Source organism: Galeopterus variegatus, unplaced genomic scaffold, assembly GCF_000696425.1.
Source record: "Galeopterus variegatus unplaced genomic scaffold, G_variegatus-3.0.2 Scaffold1023, whole genome shotgun sequence".
Classification (NCBI taxonomy): domain Eukaryota; kingdom Metazoa; phylum Chordata; class Mammalia; order Dermoptera; family Cynocephalidae; genus Galeopterus; species Galeopterus variegatus.
Window position 1 is genome coordinate 134813 of NW_007727134.1, and position 25035 is coordinate 159847.

At 34.4% G+C, this 25035-nt stretch overlaps 1 protein-coding gene across 3 annotated transcripts in view; it reads left to right on the forward strand.

The window, feature by feature from the left end:
• CNTN1 (contactin 1) overlaps positions 1–25035 on the forward strand; it is a 294489-nt gene that overhangs the window by 123062 nt on the left and 146392 nt on the right. The window contains exon 1 of one of the 3 annotated variants that reach the window (XM_008574258.1): positions 13629–13993. The exons of 1 other annotated variant lie outside the window; for it this stretch is intronic. The gene's annotated coding sequence lies outside the window, so the exon portion shown is untranslated. Of the gene's footprint in view, positions 1–13628; positions 13994–25035 lie in introns of those variants that run through there. One more of the 3 variants, XM_008574259.1, reaches the window with a different exon arrangement.

A 25035-nucleotide genomic window follows, 5' to 3' on the forward strand; every position in this document is an offset into this window, starting at 1 on the left:
AAAAAAAAAAAGAAATCCTAATTTGTAGCATTTGCTAATTTGGGTAATGCTAAATATTATATGCTAAATAATATATAAATAATTTGGGTCATGCTAAATATTATATGAAATCATGGTTGATTTCAAGGTATCAACATCACGTCACTGAACATGGTGTTGGGAAGACGTGCCCAACAGCATAATATTATATTATAAGTCCATCATGTAGATAATATAGGGGTATATAATCTTTAAGGCATTGATAACATTAAGATATGTAGGAATGATGTTATACTACTTTTAAATATAATTTATCTAATCATTAAGTTTATATCATTTAATAACTAATAATGACCATGTTTAACAACCAGTTCGCAAAATTTCCTGAAAATTAAAAGAGACTCTTATAAGCTGTTATGGGTTGGCTCCAACAGACCACTGGTTCTAAGCCTTTGAGGAGAAGGGCCATTATATTCCCAGCACCAGACTGGATTTTGACCCATAGCCCACATCAATAAATAATTGTGAAAGAATGGGCTCAAGTTGGTGTTAGGCAATTGAAAGAAAGCTGGGTATTATTCTTTGCATTCACATCTGCATGCCCCCAACCATCTTTTGTCTCCATTCTCTAAACATGTTTTTCTTTGTATGTCAGATTTGGATTATTTTTCAAACATAATTATACTGAGTCGTATAATGGTCTCTCTAGACAAGAATTTTGCGTATGACAATGTTGTACCAACAAGTCAGTCTAGATCATATGTTATCCTTATAAATTAGGAATTTTATTCCCTAATTTAAGTCTGTTACCTACTTTTAATTGAAATCCTCACAAACATCACCTCATTTACAAAGATCTCTACACTTACTCCCTAGAACTAAACTATTAGCTGTACTTTCAAGATACTGTTATGCCCACCTCTTTAATTTCATGGGACATATGTCTATGATGAAATCTTTTCCAGGAAATTACAGTCTCTAGTTTCAAGATAAAACTCTTTACAAAGAAGCTAAGTTGATGGTCTTATGAAATAACTCCACAAAAACAAATATTTTACAAGAGAACTTAATGGCACATTAATATCCTGCTATGAGACCAGTTTTTGGCAAGAAATAAAATGTGTTCCAAAGTATGCGTATCAAAAGGAACTTACAAAATTGCCATATTAAATGAAAGTATAACAGTCACATTTTATATATATACATCAAATAAGAATGGGAAGATTATGAATATAAAACTTTTGTCCAAAGTTATATTTGAAATGGCTTAATATCTGGATAATTTTACAGCTCTACAGATTGGTTTTAAATATTTGTGTAAAAAATAAAATCAGGTGAAACTAATCTATGTTGTTAACAGTCAGGATATTGACTACATTTGGGGTTGACAGAGGATGTACATGGGATGTACACTAATGTGAAATTATTTCCATAAAAGCTTTAGAATGTTAGTATACATATACAAATCCACATATATGCACATAATATATATTTGTTCACTATAATCATGATGTGATATTTTAAAAATACATCTATTCAGAAGTTTTCAAGTAAAAACTTGTTTAATGCTAATGAGGCTGAAAGCCCATTAAGGGAGCCTGAGTTTTTAATGTTAACAAAATACTGTACTGAATATGTTATCTATTTTTTTTTAGCATTTATCCATTCATGCATTCATACAATAAACCCTCTTTTAAATTTGTTCAACTTTATTGAGGTATACTTGACACATAAAAATTTTGCATATTTAAGGTGTACAAGGTGTACAAAGATAAAAAGGCGATGTTTTGATATATGAGGGGACTTCAAAAAGTTCATGGAAAAATAGAATTAAAATAATACAGATACTTCCATGAACTTTTCTGAGGAATCCTCCTATGTGTATGTTGTGAAATGATTTCCACAGTCAAGCTAGTTGACATATTTATCACCTTGCATAGTTACCTTTTTTGTGTGCATGTGGTGAGAATATTTAAAATCGATTTTCTTAGAGAATTTTAAGTATTCAATATATTATTATTAACTATAGTCACCATGCTGTAAATTATGTCTCCAGAAATTATTTGTCTTATATCTATCTACAAGTTTGTACCCTTTCACTAAAATCTCCCCATTTTCCCCATCCCTGAAACCCTGATAAGTGCCATTCTCTCTGTTTCTATAAATCTGACTTTTTTAGATTTCACATATAAGTAAGATTATGTAGCATGTGTCTTTCTGTGTCTCACTTATTTCAGTTAGCATAATGTTCTCCAGGTTCATCTGTGTTACTGCACATGGCATGATTTCCTTCTTTTTGAGGTTGAATAATATTCTGTTGTATATGTGTATATATGTATATGTAAATACCAAATTCTTTATCCATTCATCCATCGATAATCGTTTAGTTTGTTTTCATATCTTCGCTATTGTGAATAGTCTTGCAATGAACATAAGAATGCAGATATATCTTCAAGACACTGATTTTATTTCCTTTGGATATATACCCAGAAGTAGAATTGCTTGATCAAATGGAAATTCTATTTTTAATTTTTTGAGGAACCTCTGTATTGTTTTTAATAGTGTCTGTACCGATTTACATTCCCACCAAAAATGTATAATGTCCCTCTCACCAACACTTATCTTCTGGCTTTTTAATAACAGCCATTCTAACAGGTGTGAAGTGATAGCTCATTGTGTTTTAATTCTCATTTTCTTGATGATTAGAGTTTTTGAGCACATTTTCAGATAGCTGTTGTTTATTTTTATATCCTGCTTGTAAAATGTCTATTTCTTTAACTGGTTTTTATTTGTTTGTTTGTTTGTTTGTTTTAAATTACTCAATTAATTAATTAATTAATTGTTCTTTAATGAATCATAGTTGAGTATACATATTTTTGGGATTCACTGTTGACATATATTGATCAAATCAAAATTACTAGTATGTATACTGTTACAAATTGTTCTCATTCTTTATGCCCCTTGTCCAATCTCTCCTTATACCCTTCTCCCTCCCCCCTACCACTGATAACCCTAGATTTCTTCTCTCCCTCTGAAAGAGTAATGGTTATTCTGTTGATTTGTTGCCTAGATGATCTGTCCAATGATGAGAGGTGTGTTCAGGTCCCCCAATATTATCATAGAGCAGGTGCTTCTTCTGCCCCTCTGGAATGGGCTTTCTGGAGAGAGACATCCTGTTCTTTTCTTTGGTCTCTGCTGGTGACTCTCCTTGTGTCAATGCACTCCAGCAGCTGGCAGACCATCTGCATGGTGCTTGTGGTGTCTAGCCACTTTTGCAGCAGCCGTGGTTACTGCGGTGGGCCACCCACATGGAGGTGATGTTTTTGGCATACTCTTTGGTGTTGGTGGTGTTCCTGATTGTGGGGGGTGGTCTAGTCCCTGGCTCCATATCCGGATAGGACCTGAGGTGCTGGTGGTGTGCCTGGATGAGAGTGGGGGGTCCGGTCCTCGGCTCCAAGCCCCAGGCCCCCCGGGTGAGGCCTGAGGTGCTGATGGTGTGCCTGGGCCGGAACTAATTTTTTGTCCTTTGCTTACTTCTGAAATGGGAGAACTTCCTATGGGAACTAGTATTTGAGCTGTGTGGTTGAGCTAAATTGCTGCTTTGCTGCTGTTCCCTTAGGGAAGACTTTTTGTGCAGCTCAGGGTTTAATGGTTGACTTTATAGGTACTTCTGGCTCTCCAGAGACCTGGTGCACCTGGGTTGTGTAGAAACTTCATCTGGACCCGAATCTTTTCATCAAATTGAACCCCATGTAATTCTGCATTCCTGACCAGTCTCCTCTGAGTGGTCCTGTGCTGATTGGGGGTGGCTCAGCTGTACTTGCTGTGTCCCATCGTTCTCCCAGTGGACCTGTGTCTCCCACCGCCCATGCTCCAAACACTTCCTATGGGACAGGACCTGCATTGGTCCCTTGCAATGACTCACCTGTCTCTGAATGGCTCTCTTTTTTCAGTTGTTCTGGCTCCTCGCTCCTATGTGGGTCCACAGGAACCCTCTTAGTGGTCTTGCTGTCCTGGGGGCCGCCAAGGCTCTCTTCTCCCCTGCTGCCTTCAAGCAACTTCATCTGAGGGGCACAGCTGCAGCTTCTGCCGACTCCTGCTCCATGCTCTCAGCAGTTCCTGCCTTAAAGCAGATGTGGCCTGAAATGCTTCAAGCAGTTTTTTCTTTCTCTCATCATGGCTTCTCCCCCTTCATAAACTCTGTAGGTCTCTCCTCCTCTTCCCCTGAGCTGCAGCGGCTCCAGCTTGGCTGTTGTTACATTTTTATAGTTGTAAATTGGTTGATTTGTGGGAGAGAGTGACACTGGGGACTGTCTATTCTGCCATCGTGACTGGAACCTCTTTTTTTTTTTTTTTTGCTATTGAGTTGAGTTTCTTATATATTATCTGCTTATTGGATAAATGATTCACAAGTATTTTCTCACATTCCACGTGTTGCCTTTTCATTTGTTTCTTTTGCTGAGCAGAAACTTTTTAGTTTGATGTAATTCCACTTGTTTATTTTTGCTTTTGGTGCTTGTGCTTTTGGTGTGATATCCAAAAATCATTGCCAAGACCAATGCCTTGGAGCTTTCCTTGTGTTTTCTTCTAGAAGTTTTACAATTTCAGGTCTTCTGTTTAAACCTTAATCCATTTTGTGTTGATTTTTGTGTATAGTGTAAGATAAGAATCTCATTTTATTTTTGGGGGGGATATGAACATCAAGGTTTTCAACACCATTTGTTGAAGAGACTATTCTTTCCTTATTATGTATACTTGGCACCTTTGTTGAAGATTAATTGACTGTCTATATGCAGGTTTATTTCTGGGCTTTCTATTCTGTTTCATTGGTCGATGTGTCTGTTTCTAAATGAGAACCACACTGTTTTGATTACTGTAGCTTAGCAGTATAATTTAAAAATAGGAAGTGTGATGCCTCTAATTTTGTTCTTGGTCAAGAGTGCTTGAGCAATTTGGGGTCTTCTGCAGTTCCATAATAATTATTATCTTTTTAAGTTTCTGAAAAAAATATGAATGAAATTTTGATAAGAATTGCATTCAAATCTACAGGTGGATTGCTCTAGTAAGTATGGACATTTCGACAGTGTTAATCCTTCTGATCTATGAACATGAGATATCTTTCCATTTACTCAGGTCTTCTTCAAATACTTTCATGGATATTTCATTCATTTTAGTGTAACTCTCTTTCACCTCCTTGTTTAAATTTATTCCTAATTTTACTGCTATTGTAAATGGGGTTGTTTACTTAATTTATTTTTTCAAGTAGTTCATTGTTACTGTATAAAAATACCCCTAATTTTTTATGTTGATTTTGTATCCTGCAACGTTCCTGAATTCATTTATTAGTTCTAAATGTTTTTTGGTCGAGTCTTTAAGGTTTTCTACTTATAAAATTATGTCATTTGCAAACAGATACAGTTTTACTTTTTTCCTTTTGAATTTAGATGCCTTTTATTTATTTATTTTTTGCCTAATATCTCTGGCTAGGACTTCCAGTACTGTGTTAAAAAGAAGTGGTGAGAACAGGCATCCTTGTTTTATATTGGGCCTTAGAAAGAAAGTTTTCAGTTTTTCTTCATTGATTATGATGTTGGCTGTGAGACTTTCATATATGGCCTTTATTGTGTTGAGATAAGTTCCTTCTATACCTATTTTGGTAGGATTTTTAGTCATGAATGTTGAACTTTGGCAAAGGTCTTCTCTGCATTTATTGAGATGATCATATAATTTTTGTTCTTCCTTCAGTTAATGTGGTGTATCATATATGTTCAACCATCCTTGCATCCCAGGGATAAATCCTATTTGGTCATGATATACGATTGTTTTAATGTACTGTTAAATTTGGTTTGTTAGAATTTTATTGAGGATTTTTAGATCTATATTTATCAGGATATTGGTCTGTAATTTTCTCTTCTTGTACTGTCCTTATCTGGCTTTGGTATTTGGCTTTGTTATCAGGGTAATTAATTGTGGTCTCATAAAATTATTCCTTTACATGTATATGCTCTCATGTATATCAGTTTTGCTCAATTTACTTTTTATTTTGTAATCCATAAAATTGTAATAGCCAATGACATAATGAGAATTTTCTGATAATATTTAAGTTCTTGAGATTATGTGTCATAAAAAAGGAAATGCAGATATAGCCATTAAACCCCATTATTTAGAGTTTTGATTTTCACTGGTATTTTATAAAGACAACACAAAACACCTTTAGAAAACACTGATGTGAGAATTTTTGTGACTATGGTCCTCAGGAATATTGGCCTGTAATTTTTTCCATTCATGTAGTGTCTTTGCCTGGCTTTGGTATTAGGGTAAATCTGGCCTCATAAAATGAATTTGGAAGTGTTCCCTCCTCTTCAATTTTTTGAAAGTGTTTGAGAAGGAATTTTTAAAAAAATATTTGGCAGAATTCACTAATAAAGTTTTTAGTTCAGGGTTTTCTTTGATGGGAGATTTTTGGTTACTGATTCAATCTCAATACTCATTACTGGTCTGTTTTGATTTTATATTTCTTTATGATTCAGTCTTGGAGGATTGTGTAGTTCTAGTAATTTATCCACTTTCTTCTAGGTTATCCAATTTGTTAGTGTATATTTGTTCATAGTAATCTCTTAAGATCCTTTGTATTTCCATGGTTTTGGCTATAATGACTTTCATTTCTGATTTTTTTTTTATTTATTTGAATCTTCTTCCTAAGGTTTTGTCAGTTTTTCTTATCTTTTAAAAAAACCCAACTCTTAGTGTCATTAATCTTTTCTATTATTTTTTAGCCTCTATTTCATTTATTTATGCTCTGATCTTTTTTATTTCCTTCCTTTTCCTAACTTTGCATTTATTTGTTTTTCTTTTTCTATTTCCTTGAGATAAATTATTAGATGTTTATTTGAGATCTTCCTTTTTTGATGTAGGCATTTATCACTATTAACTTCCTTTGTAGAACTGCTTCTGTTGCATCTCATAAGTTTTGGGTTGTGTTTTTATATTTGTTTGTCTCAAGATCTTTTCTTAATTTACCATTTGATTTCTTCTTTGACCCATTGGTCATTCAAGAGTACATTGTTTAATTTCCACATATTTGTGAATTTTCTAGCTTTTCTACAATTATTGATTTCTAGTTTCAGTCAGAAAATATATTTAATATGATTTTAATTTTCTTTAATTTGCTAAAACTTGTTTTGTGGCCCATCATAAGATCCATCCTGGAGAATGTTTTGTGTGCACTTTACAAGAATATGTACTATGCTGCTGTTACACAGAATATTCTGTATATGTCTGTTAGGTCCATTTGGTCTATAATATTATTCAAGTTTGCTGTTTTCTTTGTGATTTTCTGTCTGGACAATTTACTCATTGTTGAAAGCAGGATATTGAAGCCCCCTACTATTATTGTATTTACATTTCTTCCTTAGTTCTGTTAATATTTACTTTATGTACTTAAGTTATACAATGTTGGATACAAATATGTTTATAACTGTTGTATTCCCTTGATGAATTGATCCCTTTGTCATTTTATAATGACCTTTTTTATCTCATGACAAATTTTTACTTAAAGTCTATTTTGTCTGATATAAGGAGAGACATCCCTACTCTAGTTTGGTTTCCATTTACATAGAATATCATTTTTTATCCCTTCACTTTTAGTCTATGTGTGTCCTTAAAGCTTAAATGAGTCCCTTATAGGCAGCAATAGCTGGGTCTTGTTTTTTGGTTATCCATTCAGCCATCCTGTGTCTTCTGATTGGAGAACTTAATCCATTTACATTCAAGGTTATTGTTGATAGGTAAGGACTTAATACTGTCATTTTGTTAATTGTTTTCTGGTTGTTTTGCAGACCATTTTTTTCTTTCTTTCTCTTTTGCTGTCTTCTTTTGTGACATGATGATTTTCTGTAGTGGTATGCTTTAATTCATTTCTCTTTAATTCATCTTTTGTGTATCTACTATAGGTTTTTATTTTGTCATTACCATGAGGTTTACATATAACATCTTATGCTTATAATAGTCTATTTTAAGCTGATAATTGCTTGTCTTTGGTTACATAAAAAACTATACTTTTACTCCACTTCAGGTTTTTGATGTCACACTTTACATCTTTTCATATCATGTATTTATTAACAAATGGTTGTAGCTATAGTTATTTTTAATAGTTTTCTCTTTTAACCTTCATACTAAAGTGTGACTTACATACCACCAAAACAGTATTAGAGTATTCTGAATTTGAGTATATGTTAACTTTTACCAGAGAGTTTTATACTCTTGTATGTTTTTATATTACTACTTTGTGTCCTTTCATTTCATCTTGAAGAAGTCATTTTAGCATTTCTTGTAAGACAGGTGTAGTGGTAATGAACTCCCTCAGCTTTCACAGTATTAGAGTATTCTGAATTTGAGTATATGTTAACTTTTACCAGAGAGTTTTATACTCTTATATGTTTTTATGTTACTACTTTGTGTCCTTTCATTTCATCTTGAAGAAGTCATTTTAGCATTTCTTGTAAGACAGGTGTAGTGGTAATGAACTCCCTCAGCTTTCGTTCAGGGATTCACAGTAGCTAAGATTATGGATGTTTACAGCAGCAGTGAGGGCTATTGGCATCTTCATTGGCAAAGGCTGCTGGGGTTTTCCTGACCTCTTTATCTCCCATGGAGAGAGTCATGGCCTAGCAGGTTTCTCTTGGCAACAGATCCATCTAATGGGTGTGCTTTAGGTGATGGTGGCACCAGAATAGCATTTATGGAGCAACCATGGAGCTGGGGTCTGAAGCATGGCATGCATAGAGGAACCACGGTTCTGATGTCTAGAGTGTTGCTTTCTCTGATGTCCTGGGTGCAGGTGCTCCTCCTGCCATGTTGATAACTGTGTGCAAGGCAAGTGTGCTCACAGATCACAATTGGAGCTGGGGTCTGGAGTGCAGGTGAGTGCAAGGCTACTTCTGCATTAGCCCTACAGTGTGGACACTCCTACTACAGTGGTGGCTCTGGTGTCTGTGGTACAAGCACTTTTTAAACGGTGAAAGAGCTGGGATATGGAGCATGGGCATATACAGAGCAAAAGTGGCTTTGGGATCCATGGTGCTGTGCCAGTGTCTCTGATGTATAAGATGTGAATGCCCATAAAGTGATGGTCCCTTCCAACCTCATAATTCTACTTAGTATTACTGTCTGTAATGTTTAGATATCTCTACAATATTTTTCTCATCTCCATATCTATTTATCTGCCTTGTTTAGGCCCTTATCACTTCTGGTGTACTATAAATGATATTCTGTTAAATATATTCCTTGCCTCTGGTTACTACATCTAGTCTCTATCCCCCCCCCCCCCAATCTTACCATGTTATTCTCTTGGTGAAAATCTTTAAATTTTTCTCTCTGCAGAATAACATCAATACCTTAACAGTGTTAAAAATGCACTATATAATCAGAATTTTAACACAATTTTTAAGAAACCATATATAAACCAGATTCTATATAATTTTGTCTTATCACCTGGAAGAACATCCATTGTATCCAAAGTTCTCATAATATAGATACCTGAGTTTCTCAAGCATATCATGTCCCCCCCAAATCTTACCATGTTATTCTCTTGGTGAAAATCTTTAAATTTTTCTCTCTGCAGAATAACATCAATACCTTAACAGTGTTAAAAATGCACTATATAATCAGAATTTTAACACAATTTTTAAGAAACCATATATAAACCAGATTCTATATAATTTTGTCTTATCACCTGGAAGAACATCCATTGTATCCAAAGTTCTCATAATATAGATACCTGAGTTTCTCAAGCATATCATGTGGTGTCCTGCCTCTCTGCCAATACACATGTTGTTCCCTTTACTGGAAGTGTCTTTCCTTTCAAGCCTTTTCTTCCAGGAATAAGCTTTGGGAGAAAATAAATCTAAGTTTCTGAAGTTCATAGTGTGTCAGAAACTGTGTTAAGTAGCATAAAGACATTGTAATGTTTGAATTTCCTTAAAACTCTATGAGGTCGATAAAATTCCCATTTTAGAGATAAGGAAATTAAGGCAGGGTTTAAACTCTCGTTGGCTGACTACAAACACTGTATTTTTTATGACTGTGATCTACATTATTTATTTAATTCTCACAAAAACCTGAAAGACATAGATATTTAACTTGATTTTTACATGGTAAACTGATGCTCATGGAATATGAATGACATGTCCAAGGTCAAAGAATTAAATTCATTAAAGCCTGAATTTAATCTCAAATTTGCCCAACATTAAAGACCATGTTCTTTCCATTGTAACACTTAGTTCCTTTAAATTTCACCCCCCTCAATGAACCATTTCCTAATGCCCTGAGGGGTAATATTTCTTTCACTGCTATGCTTAATCTAGTGAAATAAAAACAAGAATTAACATCTACCTAGCACTTACTTAGCATTTAGGCACAGTTCTGTGTGCTTTGGTAATTATCTTATTTACATATCTGGATGTGTATCGTAGTGATTGCATTCATCATTCTGCATCAATGTGTTCATCTGTCTTCCTCACTAGAGTATGAACCCCTTGGAGGCAGCCACTGACCTATATATAGTTGTTTTTCTATCATCTAGCATAATTCCCTGCATGTAGAATGTACACAATAAATATTTTTAATTAAGTAAATAGATTATGATTGGGAGCAGCTATTGGTAAGACATTAAAACTAGGAAGAATGTCTCAAATCTCAGAGAATAAGTACAATCTTCTCCAAAAGTATTTATCCCTTGAGCTCAATAATGTAGAAACTTTGACAGGCTTAGTTCTTTTCCTAACTTTTCATGGCATTATTTTTTCTTATTTTGTAAATAAATTATGCATTTTTTCAAGTGACAGCGGTCAGGTAGGCTACTTATATATCAATAAATATCAAGATTTAACATACTAAATATGCTTTGATTTACTCCCAAATTCTGATGCATTTTATTGACTCTGTTTACATTAAAGAGTTCACTCTATATTTTACATGAATTATAAATTCAAAATATTGTAAAGCCTCTTGATCTACAAAGAGATTAAATTTGTCTAAAGTGGCTATCTCTATTTTCCATCCATTTGTAAAGATCGGTTGAGTGTTTTTTCTCAGGCATAGCCAGACTTCTGGAAAATGGAAGTTGGCTCTTCATTACAGCCTTGAACATTGTTTTATCTTGGAGTAAAATTGTCTACTTTTCCCCATTTTCATTCAAGGCTTGTTTGCTGCCTGCCTTAACTGATTTCTTTGGGACTAACACATCTCCATAGTTTTTCTCATGCCACATCCTTCTCTTCTTTGCTGTCTCGGAGCTGCCTCTTAAATACATGGCCATGACCCAAAAGCTGAGGTGGATCCTTAGATCACAGCTAGAAACAGTCAGCTATATACACTTCTTGCACCTGAATAGTGAATTCTTTCTTGAAGGGAGAGCCAAGTTGTCTAATCTTGGTCTATTCTAGGTTGATGTTGTGTGTGTGTGTGTGTGTGTGTGTGTGTGTGTGTGTGTGTGTTTTTCTCATCTCTCTCCTCATCTTTACACAATTGAATCCTGAAAATTTATCAAGCAGATGCAGAGTTACAGTCTTCATTTTAGACTTGGATCATGGTTATTTGTATACAAGAAAAGATACTGGCCTTCCCACTCACTCACTGCAGAGAGATGGACTGAGCTAATGCTCTTCTGGACCAACTGGTTGAATCACGTCATTTTGGGGAGCTTAAATTTCTAATGCTTACATTTGTAATTACTGTCGGTCATGTCAGTAATTTGATTTCCTAGATGATTGTACACTATTTCCTCGTATCTGTTACATTTCAAAATTTTCAAACTTCTATTATTTTTAAATGAGATACTATCTTCATATGAAATTGCTCTGTAGATGATTAAATTGATAAAAGTGTAATTTTTAAAATGTATAAGGTCTCAGTCTTCTACTTAAAGAATAAAGAATATTACTCAGAGAAGAGATAAATTTTATAAAATAAAGTCTACTATGCAGTTTACTTGAAGTACGTTAGGTAAGCATCACTATATATAAATATAAAAATAGAAGCTACCCAGGACAGAGCAAAACATTATGGAATATGGAATATATAATGGACAAAGTAATTGGAATGTTAATTACTCAGACTGCCATTTAGAATAATTTAGCATAATCTTTATCAGTCAAGTGCAATTATGCTTTACATACACTTGGAAGGGAGACATATTTCCCTGGACATCCATCCCTAACCTTAAAGTCCATCCTTATTGTCATCAGCACTTGTTTTACCCTTTACAGGTTGATATCAGCTGTTATTGGTTTATTGACTGAAAATCAGTGTGATCATCCCTTCTTTAAGGATGAATTGCTCCCTACAGTGCCATTATGGGAAACCTTGGTTATACTCAGACAGTTATTCTCTACTCTAGCCCTGAGCCATGAACTTGAAGGTTTCACTCTGGTTTCACAAATGGTCAGGGGCAATGACGTAGAAATATGAATTGTGTGTGTGTGTATGTGTGTGTAAAGAGACTTTGGAAAGACATGGTTTTAGCCATCTCAATGACCTTAACATCACGATCAGTACTCTTTTGGTGGAAAAATAAGGCTTAATTAGTTCTCACATCCAAAACACTTTGAGAAAAGGACAAACATTTCTTATCCATATGTGCATTTGCTGTTTTTCACGGATCTTCCACTACAGTATATTTTGAAAATACTATTATGACATTTTAAAATGCTACCTGTGTTCGTTTTTGATAAATATTAGCAACATTAAATATATATTTTGTTTTAAAGCCTGCTTTTTTCAGGCAGTGAAATCAATAGTGTGTTCTTAGAAGCTTAAGTTATAAGAGAAAGAACTCTCAGAACCACTGGCATACCCAGAGTGAGGGTGCATATGTTCCAAGTAGTTAATGTTGATGAACACATGTATCCACTATGATGATTTAAAAACTAAAACCAAAAAACCCTTCCACGTTATTGAAATAAAAAATGTATTATTTTTAATTTAAAGTCTTCCAAGAAAGCTTATTCAAATAAGCCCAAGTAAAAATCTCCTATATTTTATAGCCATATACCAGTTCCACTCTCTTTTATTCATGTATTTTTTAAATTTTCAGTTAGCCTTGTTGATGTTCCAGAAATGGTAGGATAAAACCAACACTGTATATCTCAGTTATCTCATAAAAGATTCAGCCTAAACCTGCAGAAAGTATGTCTTTTGAATAAAATAAAACAGATGCTGTAGCATTTCCGCCAAAGAGAGAGTCCAGTTTAAACATTCTGCAGTAAGCAAATGTCATCTCATCAGCCTAAACCTGCAGAAAGTATGTCTTTTGAATAAAATAAAACAGATGCTGTAGCATTTCTGCCAAAGAGAGAGTCCAGTTTAAACATTCTGCAGTATGCAAATGTCATCTCGTCTGTGTGAATGTTTTACCCAAGTGGATGCTGCAGGGCTGGAGGCTTCTGCCTGTGATTTAGGTTGTAATTTTATTTGTGGAAATAAACCAATAGCGAAGCTCCAATTGTCTTAGCGATGAGGTGATCAATAGCCCATTACTGGATAGAACAGTGGCTACAGGAAGTGCATTGAAGATTTTAATGCATGAATTATGCATGCGGTGCTCATTCTTTAGTCTCTGAACAGAATGACAGGGTTTGTGAAGTCGCCTCAGATAGTTTCTTGCATTAAGTGACTGCAGTGAAATGCTTGATATTTCCAGGCATAGAAGCAGCATTGACTTGGGCCAGCCGAACTGGAAGATGTAAACCCCCAGCTCACAGCACAGAATGCTTTATTTGAAACTATTGGTATGTAGAGAGACAGCTTTGCTGTCATCTAACCTGCTCTGCCCAGAAGGTTGGCTGAAGGATGGGAGCGGCTGTGCCTGCCTCTGAGGTCACAGCATGAAGTCCTTTTAACTTGCTTTCTGCTGCAGGAGAGAGGCGTATTGTGGTATAACTGTCGCCTCATTTATTCAAATGGACAATTTGCAATAGATATTATACCCAGAACGACAGATAACACAACGTAAAAGGTAAGTGCAAGGTTTTTCTCCAGGTTAGGTTATTGTAAACTAGAATGTGCTGAGGTAGGATAATGGTGATGCCGTATTAGCTAGGTTGACACAAACCTCAATATTATAATGAAGTCACAAGGCACTCAATTGTCGTGTTAATTGACAGGTGACTTTATTTTTTATGTTTGACAGTATTGGACCATAGGGTATTTTATTTTGCATGCAGAAGCTTTTCAAGAATGTGCCAGAGCTCAGCTGTGTGTGTCTGAAATAGATGGAAGACTGCAAACCGGGAAGAGGCAGCAGGAGAGTGAGCTGAATCAATAAGTGAAAATTACCTCCTTGTGGAGAAGTTTTTGCAGGGCTGTGGTATTGCTTTGCTTTGGCTCAGATTATTTGCTTAATGTCAACCTTTTCAAATTCTAGTAAAAGATGTTGGTAGAAACCAAAAATGCTCAGTCGTTCTGCCTGAAGTACAGGAAGCACTGAAGTACTCAAACTCAAATACTGTGTTGCATACAAATGGAACAGATGGAATTAAAACAATTTGGACTAGCATGTCCTTGAGGGAAGACCTTGTTGTCAGAAAGAAGACAGTTTGACTTATACCTGTAGAGGTTTTTTTCCCCTTACTCCCGTCAAGAAAGCCTTATTCCAAAAGGTATGGATCAATGGCATTTTCTGAAATTTACCCCAAAAATTGTTTTCTTTCTTTCCTGGTGTTTTAAAAATTCAGCTTATATAATTGTCAGACCCACTATATAAGAGCCAAATAAAATTTACAAAAACTCTGCAAAAAATGAAAAATATAGTACTATACTACTATATTTGTTAAAGGTCTGTGAATTAAAGCTTCTTGCTTAAATATCATGGCAATTAATTAATAAGTATGCAAATAATGTTCAGCATGATATGAATTCCTGAATATCTCTTTAAAGGTGAGGAAACAGCATTAACAAATATTCAGTAAGATACTCTAGATATATTAAAATTCTTCAAGAATCCTTTTTACCAGTAAATTTACGTTATTAGTGAATATATACAAAGACACATACATACATAATTTAAAAAACATATATATACAATATAATATTAAGTATATCTACTTCCTCAAGTATGTTAGTTCATACTAAATTGTTAAAATGTGTTTTGCTAAATCATCTATCAACAACCAATAATAGATAAAGCCAAGTATACTTTGTAAAATAGACAATTTTTTTAAAAATGAAAGAACAATACAGCTATGATAACAAGAGCACAGGAAAACTACTTTTCAGGTATTTCACCCTGCATGTCAATTCTGCTATGGTGTTACTACAGCTCTTGGGTTTCCTGTCAGCTGCTTGGTGGTAGTGTGCCATACAACTCCCAGCATTGGAGAGTGTATTTAAGTCTTCAAAGCTGATCTAGTTTAAGTACATGAGAAAACTCACATGTGCAGTTTTCCCTTACGGAGGGGAAGAAAGGAGGGAGTAACTGCCTACATATCTCAGAAGTCTCCTGATGCTGAGTCATGGTGTTTGGTTCTGCTCAGATGCTTTCTGGCTGAAGTGGCCCATGAATAGCTAGTAAAATGGAACCTAAAAGGAAATGAGAAAGAATGGAAGTGAGCAGAAACTTAAAGATATTTATTGCCTAATGACACATACTAAATTCTGAGTAATGAGCATAATGGCAGTGCTACTTGTTGGAAATGTCTGAGGTGACAGTAGGAGAATAAAAGCCCTGGTGCTGGGTGACAAGATCATAGCAGTAAAATTAATGGACTAACATGGGGCGATTGTATAAACAAAGGGACCCATGAGTCACTGCACTTGTACTTATCTAAAGCCGTCTGTCTTCTTTCTAGTCTCAACCCAAGCCATTAATCAATCTCACTTAAAATACTTGATGGTCAGATAAAGAAATAAAGAATAGTTACCAGATCATGTGAGGGAAATCTGGAATGAGATGTGCTTGGTTCCCACTTCCCACAGAGTCAAAATTAATGTTTATAGGCTATCAATTGGGGGAGACTAACAAGAAATTAATGAGAATTTTTGAATATCAACCTTGATATTTATGATGTGAGGGAAATCTGGAATGAGATGTGCTTGGTTCCCACTTCCCACAGAGTCAAAATTAATCTTTATAGGCTATCAATTGGGGGAGACTAACAAGAAATTAATGAGAATTTTTGAATATCAACCTTGATATTTATACATTAGAAGCACCAAAATGAGTTTAGTTAGTGATTATTATGGCAAGGTATAATAATGACATTAGATATAGTTGGACATGGAGACCAAAGATATTAAATACATATAATAAAAAGGAAAGAGGAAAAATAGAATGAAAAATACAGTAGTGAAACATCGAATAAAAGATTTTGGAAAGAAAAATATACTTAATTCGCAGTTGATATGTATTATTAATGCCTCTTAAAATCAATGTATAAGAATTCTGAAATATCATGGTTCACTCATATGTTTTATAATTTATTTTAAAAAATGAATTTTAAAGGCGACTTAGCAGAGGGAGAAATCAATTGGCAAGAATACTTTTAAATGGCAAGCTGTAAGTTTTCTTATAGGGAATAAATACTAATATAAATGGGGGATATTTGTACCAGAAATATGAATGGGTTACTAGAAGTTTTCAGTCTTATGACAAGATATATATAGGTCTAAAGGTTTAAATGATTTCCTAAGACTGCCCTAACTTGCAGTATGTCAGATCTGCAACATGAAAACAAACATCTACTTCGTCAAACAACAAAATCAATGCTGAGGGAAAATGTTATCTTTGTACTACTTGAGTATAAAAATTTTGAAACCTTAATTACCAAATCTAGTGCTGTTTACATAATATCTTTGATATCTGGTATGCAACAATAACATGTATCCTAATTAAAAATACTTCTGCTATATTAAGCCTACAAAACTGATTTGAAATGTCTTGAGAATGTGGCGTCCAAGAAAAGTTTGTTGCTTATAAATGAACGCAAATCTTTGGAACAATGAACCAAATACGATTAACCACAAGACTAACAAGAATTTGGACCACACAGAAAATAGTGCTCTGAGGAATATATACCACAAAACCTTAGCTATATCTTTTGGTGGTGCCCTCCATTATTTCAAAACACCATCACTGAAAGAGGTTGAAAACAGTCAATGATTTTGAGGTAGAAGAATTCAAACCTTAAATGCATGTTTGATCTTTTTTATGGCTCTCATCTTTCCTTTCTACTCTGAGGTTGTATTATAATGTTATTACTGCAGCTGCTGTAGCCTTTTAAGAAATAAGCTTTTGATAAAGAAACTCAAGTGGAAAATGGGTGATGATTTAGGTTGGGATTAGGTTAGAAAAGAAACTAGTCATGCTAGCAGATGGAAGAGCAGCAAGGTAGGTGGCTGGGAGGGAATCTGGGGGTGGAGCTGTGCCAGAAAGAACATAGGAATTTAAACAGATGGAAGATGATACATTAGCTGGTAAGGAGAGAAGCTGGTGACAAGCGGGAGAATCTATGGAAGGACTGGGTGAATTGACAGCCAAGAACTGAATTGGACGGTCTAGGAATAAAATAAATAGGTCAGAATGAGGGCACCAAGTTTCAGAACAAATAGGTAAGAATAGTAGAAAACAATTACAATTTGTTCCTTTCTTGAATCTGAGAAAATGACTTTAATTATAACCTTTTAAAGTACTTTGAGGTGATGATGAACAATGGTTTTCTATGGAGGGAAAATTTGATTATAAAATTCAGAGATGCTTGCCACTAAAGAAATTTATTCTGTAAAATTACCATAAACATAAATTTTATTTTATTTCTTAGTGTTTGGTTTCCTATAATTTGAGTTCTGGCCCTGGCCTGATTAATATATGATGATCTGGCTGGAAAATAATGATGAAACATAGTGAAAGTAGAGAATAAAAACTTTAATCCCTATCAAAGAAAATTTATCAGGCTATGAAAAAACTTAATATAACCTTATCTTTATGTTGTCTTCACCTGCCTTATGTTGGCTCAGTATTTAAAGTGACAATAGCAATGTCTCAATCAATATGATTACAAGTCATTTGATCTTTCTTCCGCTTTCAGACTTACCTACCCTTAAATCACCATATTCTTAGGCAGTTATTCATATTTACAAACAGTTAAATGGAGCTTAGCACTTTTTAAGTGACAACTGTCATTATGGATTGATATAAAAGTGCCATGCACAGTCATATTTGTAGGAGAGGTTTGACTTAAAACCTTCAAGTAGTTACATGGGTTCTAAGTGAAGAGACACTTCCACTTGCCACATATGTAAACTTAAAATTAACATTTTTTTCTTTTGTTCTTCTGTCTTGCCTATAAACTTATTTTTCTGATAATGTCAAACATATTTCTTGGGCCAATCTATTGCTCTCAATTCTACTAGCCAAAGTTTTCTGTTGTTTTATTGCCAGTATGTCATTTCAAAACTATCTGCATTCCAGTTAATTCTGCACATAGAAGCAAGGACCATTTACCTCAAAGGTTGTCTGGATTATGTAAATATTATTTTCAAGTGATAGTTTTTATAGTTGCCACTTTGACCACTTGAATTAAATTTCTGAGCACAAGGCTCGTAGCAGTATCTTCTTAAATTTTCAGTGCATATATACACACATACACATTTGAGTGTGTGTGTGTGTGTGTGTGTGTCTATATATGTAATGTATAAAAATAAGCTGGAGTACTTGAAGTAGTTAGTCAAGGGTATACTAAATGTTCCCAAAACAAAGAGGTGACAAATGTTAGAGGTGATAAGTGTGCTAAACACCCTGATGTTATCATTGCACACAGTATAAATGTACATAATATCACATTGTGCTCCATAAGCATGTAGAATTATCATGGGTTAATTAAGAAAAAATACATTAAAAAGACAGAAGTAGATTAGAAGTTACCAGAATGGGGGGGTGGGGGGAGTGGAGGAGGGGAGGAATAATGAGAAGTTATTGCTTAATGGGTACAGAGTTTATGTTTAGGATGATGAAAAAGTTTTGGAGATAGAAGTAGTGGCTACACAGCATTGTGAATGTAATTATAAATTAATTCCACACAATTGCATGTTTAAAAATGCTTAAAATGGGGCTGGCCCTGTGGCTTACTCGGGAGAGTGCGGCACTGGTAGTGCCGAGGCCGCGGGTTCGGATCCTATATAGGGATGGCTGGTGCACTCACTGGCTGAGCGTGGTGCATACAACACCGAGCCAAGGGTTGCGATCCCCTTACCAGTCAAAAACAAAACAAAAACACAAACAAACAAACAAAAATGCTTAAAATGAAATTTCTTATATTATGTATATGTTATCACAATAAAAAAAAAAGGAAAAAATGCTAAAAAAAATAAGCTGGAGCAATTTCTGAAGGAACCATGTATGGCAAATCCTACACATATGTCAAGCACTATGCCATACTTTGGGGATACAAAGATGAAAAAACCAATAACCTTTCCATTAAAGAGTTTCTATTCTAGTCTAGAGGAATAAACAGATTTATACATACCAGATACTATGGTGCAATTTAATGCAATGATATTATGTCCATGTAATACATGTTTATATAGTTTTCTATAATTGTAAATCCCTTGAGGTTAGGGAACATACTAATTTATTAATTTAAAAAATGTTTATTAAGCCCCTTTTATGTGCAATGGCTATGCAAAAGGAAGTATTTTCTCTGTTGCCATGGTCAAAATATTCAATTGAAAAATAGAGAGGAGCCAACAGAAAATTCACTGGACCAAGACAGCTCTCGTAAAGCTGTACAGCAGGTATAGTTAGTGCATATAAATTGGGCTTTAACCAAAATTAAGGAGGGCATCAAGGACAACTTCCTCAATGACGCAATTAAAGGATACCTAGCATAGTTTTTAAACTATTTAAAGATTTTTATAATGATTTATTCACTGTAGTTACGGAATAATGTTGTTGACTGTAAACTTACGAGGTTTACACTTAAAAAGAATTATGTACTTAATAAACCTTGAAAGGAAACAAACTATGTGTTTGGTGTGGAGATAATGTTTATATGCATTAACTCACTTAATTGTCTCCAGAAGACTAGGAAATCCTCACTTTAAAGATGGGAAAACTGAGATCTGGTGGTGACACTGTTACTGAACCTGTAGGCTCAGGATTAGATGATTAAAGTTTCTCTTCTATATCCCTGTAATTTTGCTATTTGCAGAAACCATCAAATGTCAATACACTTATATATTTAATGACAGTGTAGACACTTTATATTTACAGGTTTGTTCTTCTTCCTTTTATCTTAACTAAAGTGGATATAATGGAGCCAGTGCAAAGTTGTAAATTAATTCTTATGAAGATGTTTTTAATTAGGAGAATGTCGAGTATAATTTGAGAAAACACTATCCATAAAAATAGTTTAAGTTAAGAAAAATAGGTCACTTTGCTCAAGCATGGAAAATTTGAAAATTAATGGATGAGAAACGAAGTGACTTTTGAGGAAACACATAAATTTTACAAGATGTCTGATGCATGTACACAGCTGAAATATCACTAAGCCTGATGAATAATAATTTTTCAATAAATTTATATTAATTCATTTATTATTGGCCCCTATACAATATGTATTAATGATAAAAATAATTTTAATGTCTTTCCGTGGGGAGATACTTTAGACCATTGTTTTTTCCTTCCTAACTCCATCAGGCAAAAAAATGATATGAACCAGGGAAGTCTCCTGAACATCATTGAAGAGTAGAAAGGGTATCACTTCTTCTTTGTTCATCATTGTATTCCAGTGATTAACACTGTGCTTTGAGCATAGTGAATGTTCAGTAAATATATATCGAATGAATGATCAGATGAGCTAATATTATCACATTTTATCCTAAGATGTTATTGTTTATGGCACATTATCAAATCAATAAACCTTTAGGGACTCATTATGCTAAATGTACATACCAAATGAATCCTGTGGTAGTAGATTTTGTTTTTCAATGTCAAATTTATCTCGAACTAGCAAAAGCAAAAGAGGAGTTTACTGGAAGGATAGAGTACCACATGACTGAAGGCTGTGTAAGAAAGCATTGGGGAAGGGGGTTGTGGTGTAGCTGGACCTAAAGCATACCTGTCACTGGAGACTTGAATCCGACAACAAGGTCAGCTTCTCTGAGTGTGGGCTTCCATCCCAATGAAGAGCAACTTCTCTATGCCTTAGGAAGCATACCTAGTCACCAATGTTTAGATATATTCATATCTTGCAGCACTTCCCCGCCTTGCCCACCAGTGAGCATATTTTGCCATAGTCTTTACAAAGAGTATGTTGTAAATGGCTAGTTCAGGTGATCAGAATAAGCACAGAGTTTTTGTTAGCATATGATTAGCAATTAATGTAAAAACACTTGGTTTAAAAGTTGAACAGATATTCTGTCCAACAAAACTACCTTGGATATTTTAATAAGAGAAATTGTGTCTTACATAGAAGTTAATGAATATTAGGGTAAAAATAATTAAAATATTTAAAATTATTTTAAATAATATTTACTGTGTTCTCAGGCTCCAGTATGAGAACAATTTTGTTCTGATTATCTACATATCCCCAGCTTTTAATACATTACCTGTTATATTGTAAACAGTTGGTAAATATTTATTAATATATTGAAAATAAGGTCTCTTTGATTCACATAATTAATTCATAATAATAATAATACTGAAAAGGGCTACAATGAGGGAGTAGCAATGATAAGAAAGTATTTATGAAACCAGTGGATATATTCCATATTGTGGTCTGCTCATGGTTAAAGGACAAATTATATAATACAAAGTGTTTAGAACTAAATGACCTGAGAGATAAGCAGAGATCTAGACCAAAACTAATGTGTCTGATGGGTCTGGGTTTGTATCATATTAAAGATGACTTGAAATGGTACATTGTTTCTTCTGAATTTATTGAAGATGTTAAATACATGGGAAATTCTTGAGAGAAGTAGAACTAAGTAGAAATAATAATAAAGGTATGGAGAGAAGTGTTACTAGTGCCAGAAATCTCAGCTAGAAAAGCAAGAGCGTGGCCAAATGTTCATGTAGATATATTTGGATGAGACCTTTGGAGGATAGCATGAACGCCAAATATTGTTGATTTTTTAATAAATGCCATGTTTTAATCATTTTTGTAGGAAAAAAGAAAATTCTTGGCACAATGATTGTTTTGAAGCTATTAAATGCAAAAACAATCACAAAGATTGTTATTTTCTTTCTGTGTCTTTACTGCAGTAGGATGTAGCCCTCACCTATGAAAATACAAGTGACTTTACACAAAGCCTTCCTTTCACTTACGTGGAACTTAAATAGATGTTTCTTCCAGTAATGAAAAAAATATGTTTTTAGCAGTTCAGGAGTGAGATTATGTAGAATTTGTCTCTATAGTCCTTAATCAAGAAGAAAGTGAAATCTTAAAGTTGAAAGAGGTCATATAAAAATTGTGATTAAGTCAATTTTTACATGTGGAAACTGAATTTCTGATGGTCGAGTCTTACTAAGAACCTACTATTTAGGCATACCCATGTAATAAAAAATAAGTTTTAAAATATACATAGTTAAAAATTCAATAATAATGTAAAAATTACAGTAATTTTTCCCCATAATTGTAAAATTCTTGATTCAGGTTTAAGATTCTTCATGTAATGACTTTCGTAGTTTAAGGGAAAATATTCTTTAATAAATTGCTTTTGCTTATCTAAATAAATGATCTATTTTGAAAAACATTCTTAAGAAAGGAAACCTAATGAAAGAAAATCATTCCTATATGATTCAAAACACGTAAACTTCTTAGATCTTAACCACAGAAGTATAATGTTGGAAGAAACCATTCATGAGCATTGATTAGGAAATGGGCAATGATCTATTTTGAAAAACATTCTTAAGAAAGGAAACCTAATGAAAGAAAATCATTCCTATGTGGTTCAAAACACGTAAACTTCTTAGATCTTAACCACAGAAGTATAATGTTGGAAGAAACCATTCATGAGCATTGATTAGGAAATGGGAACCCATTGAGACATGCTCAGCATCAATATAAACTTAATTCTTCTTTGAAAGAGGTAGTTGTGTGTCAATCCATGTGCTGAAAATATTTTGGTTATGTTATTAAAAACATAAATTTCAGTGGCATATAATTATGTAAGAAACAAGATTAAATATGTTAAACTTGAAGTGAAAGTTGTATGAATCACCATTTCTCATGTGGAAGACTGATCAGGATTAAATTAGCCTAGGAAATGTAGATATGCAATAGACATTAAATGCAGAAAAACCATGGCTAGCAACTGGGTAAAGTAAGAAGAATGAAGAAAACACAAATGAATTTAATTTATTAATCCAAATAAATGTTACCACCTGTTTTGCTACAAAATTGTACTCTGTTTATTGTGTTTTGTTGACAGAACAAAGGACTATTAAAAGAAAAACATGAGGGGGTGGGCTGTGGCTCACTTGGGAGAGTGCGGTGCTGATAACACCAAGGCCACGGGTTCGGATCCCATATAGGGATGGCCGGTTAGCTCACTTGGGAGACTGTGGTGCTGACAACACCAAGTCAAGGGTTAAGTTTTTTTTTTTTTTTTTTTTTTTTTTTTTTTTTTTTTGCATTGGCAGTTAGGTATCTAACAGCTAAATATTCTTTTCACTACCAATTAAGGTAATGTGGTAATGTGCCCTAGGCTAGGTTACTTGATTCTCTTCATACTGGGTCTCATTAATTAATGTGTTAAAAAGTTTTATTGACTATGTAAGCTGTCACAATTTACTTTTGGACTTATTAGTGTGTATATAATGAAAAAAATAAGTAGGTGAATAATTTGTGAGTTGACATCTAGATCCTCAGCTGTTCTGAGTCAAAAGATTCAAAAGCTATTTTGGAAATTATGATAAATAGTAATCTGAGCACATCAGATCTCTTTAAAAGAGATATAGATGTAATAAAATGAAGGGAGAGTATTTTGAAGAGACTGTTATGATTAAATTTTTTTTTCAAAGTCTTTCAAGGATGTGCTTCAAATGTCTGGCAACTAGAAGGCATAGTCTTTAGGTCTTCTTAAAAATGAAACTTCTCTGAAGTTGTACTGTATTGAATTACAAATGATGGCTTTGCAGTATAGACAGAATATAGAACATCAGCTTTTTTTTCTTCTTTTACACTAAAAAAAGACAGCAAGTACTGGTTATAAAGGAGAAAAATTACTTTTCTTCATGACTTGCCTTCTCAGATAAAATAATCAAATACAGTATAGGAATATAATATGATAGTATTCGCTATAGGTTCATATTACTAAAGTAGTGAAATATAAAAAGAAAGCATCCCTGCACAGTTAGAAGGATCAATAAATATTAGTGTGGTAGAATCCCCAAACATTGCACTAAGAACCAAAAGACCTGAATTTAGTCTCTTGAGATTTTAGACGAGCTTAATATCTCTAAGCTTCAGGTTACTGATCTTTAAAATGGATATTAGTAATACCTGGCTTCACCAATGCTCAACCTGCTCGTGAAGTACAAATGAGATGTTTGTGGAACTGTTTATAATCTTTACACCTCTAAAAGAAAAGGTGGAAACACCAAAAAAGTAAATTTATCATTAACAACAGCAATAAAGCCTACACTCTTGATTAAAAGCTCTGGTTCTGGGCCGGCCCGGTGGCGCACTGGAGAGTGCGCCGCTTGGGAGCACGGCGGCGCTCCCGCCTAGGGTTCGGATCCCATGTGGAGACTGGTTCCCGCTCACTGGCTGAGCGTGGTGCGGGCGCAACACTGAGGGTTGCGATTCCGTTGCCGGTCCCCGGTATGGGCATGACACCGAGGGTTGCGATCCCGTTATCGGTCAGTAAAAAAGACAAAAAGGAAAAAAAAAAAAGCTCTGGTTCTGCATTTTATGTAGGGGGGGGGGGGTGGAGAGAAAGAGAGACAGGAAGAGAAGGAGGGAGGGAGGATGGATTATTCAGGGAAAGGAAAACATGAATCAATGTAAAAAATACATTAATGACTGAGCCTAAAACAAGCACGCAAATATTGCAGATTGG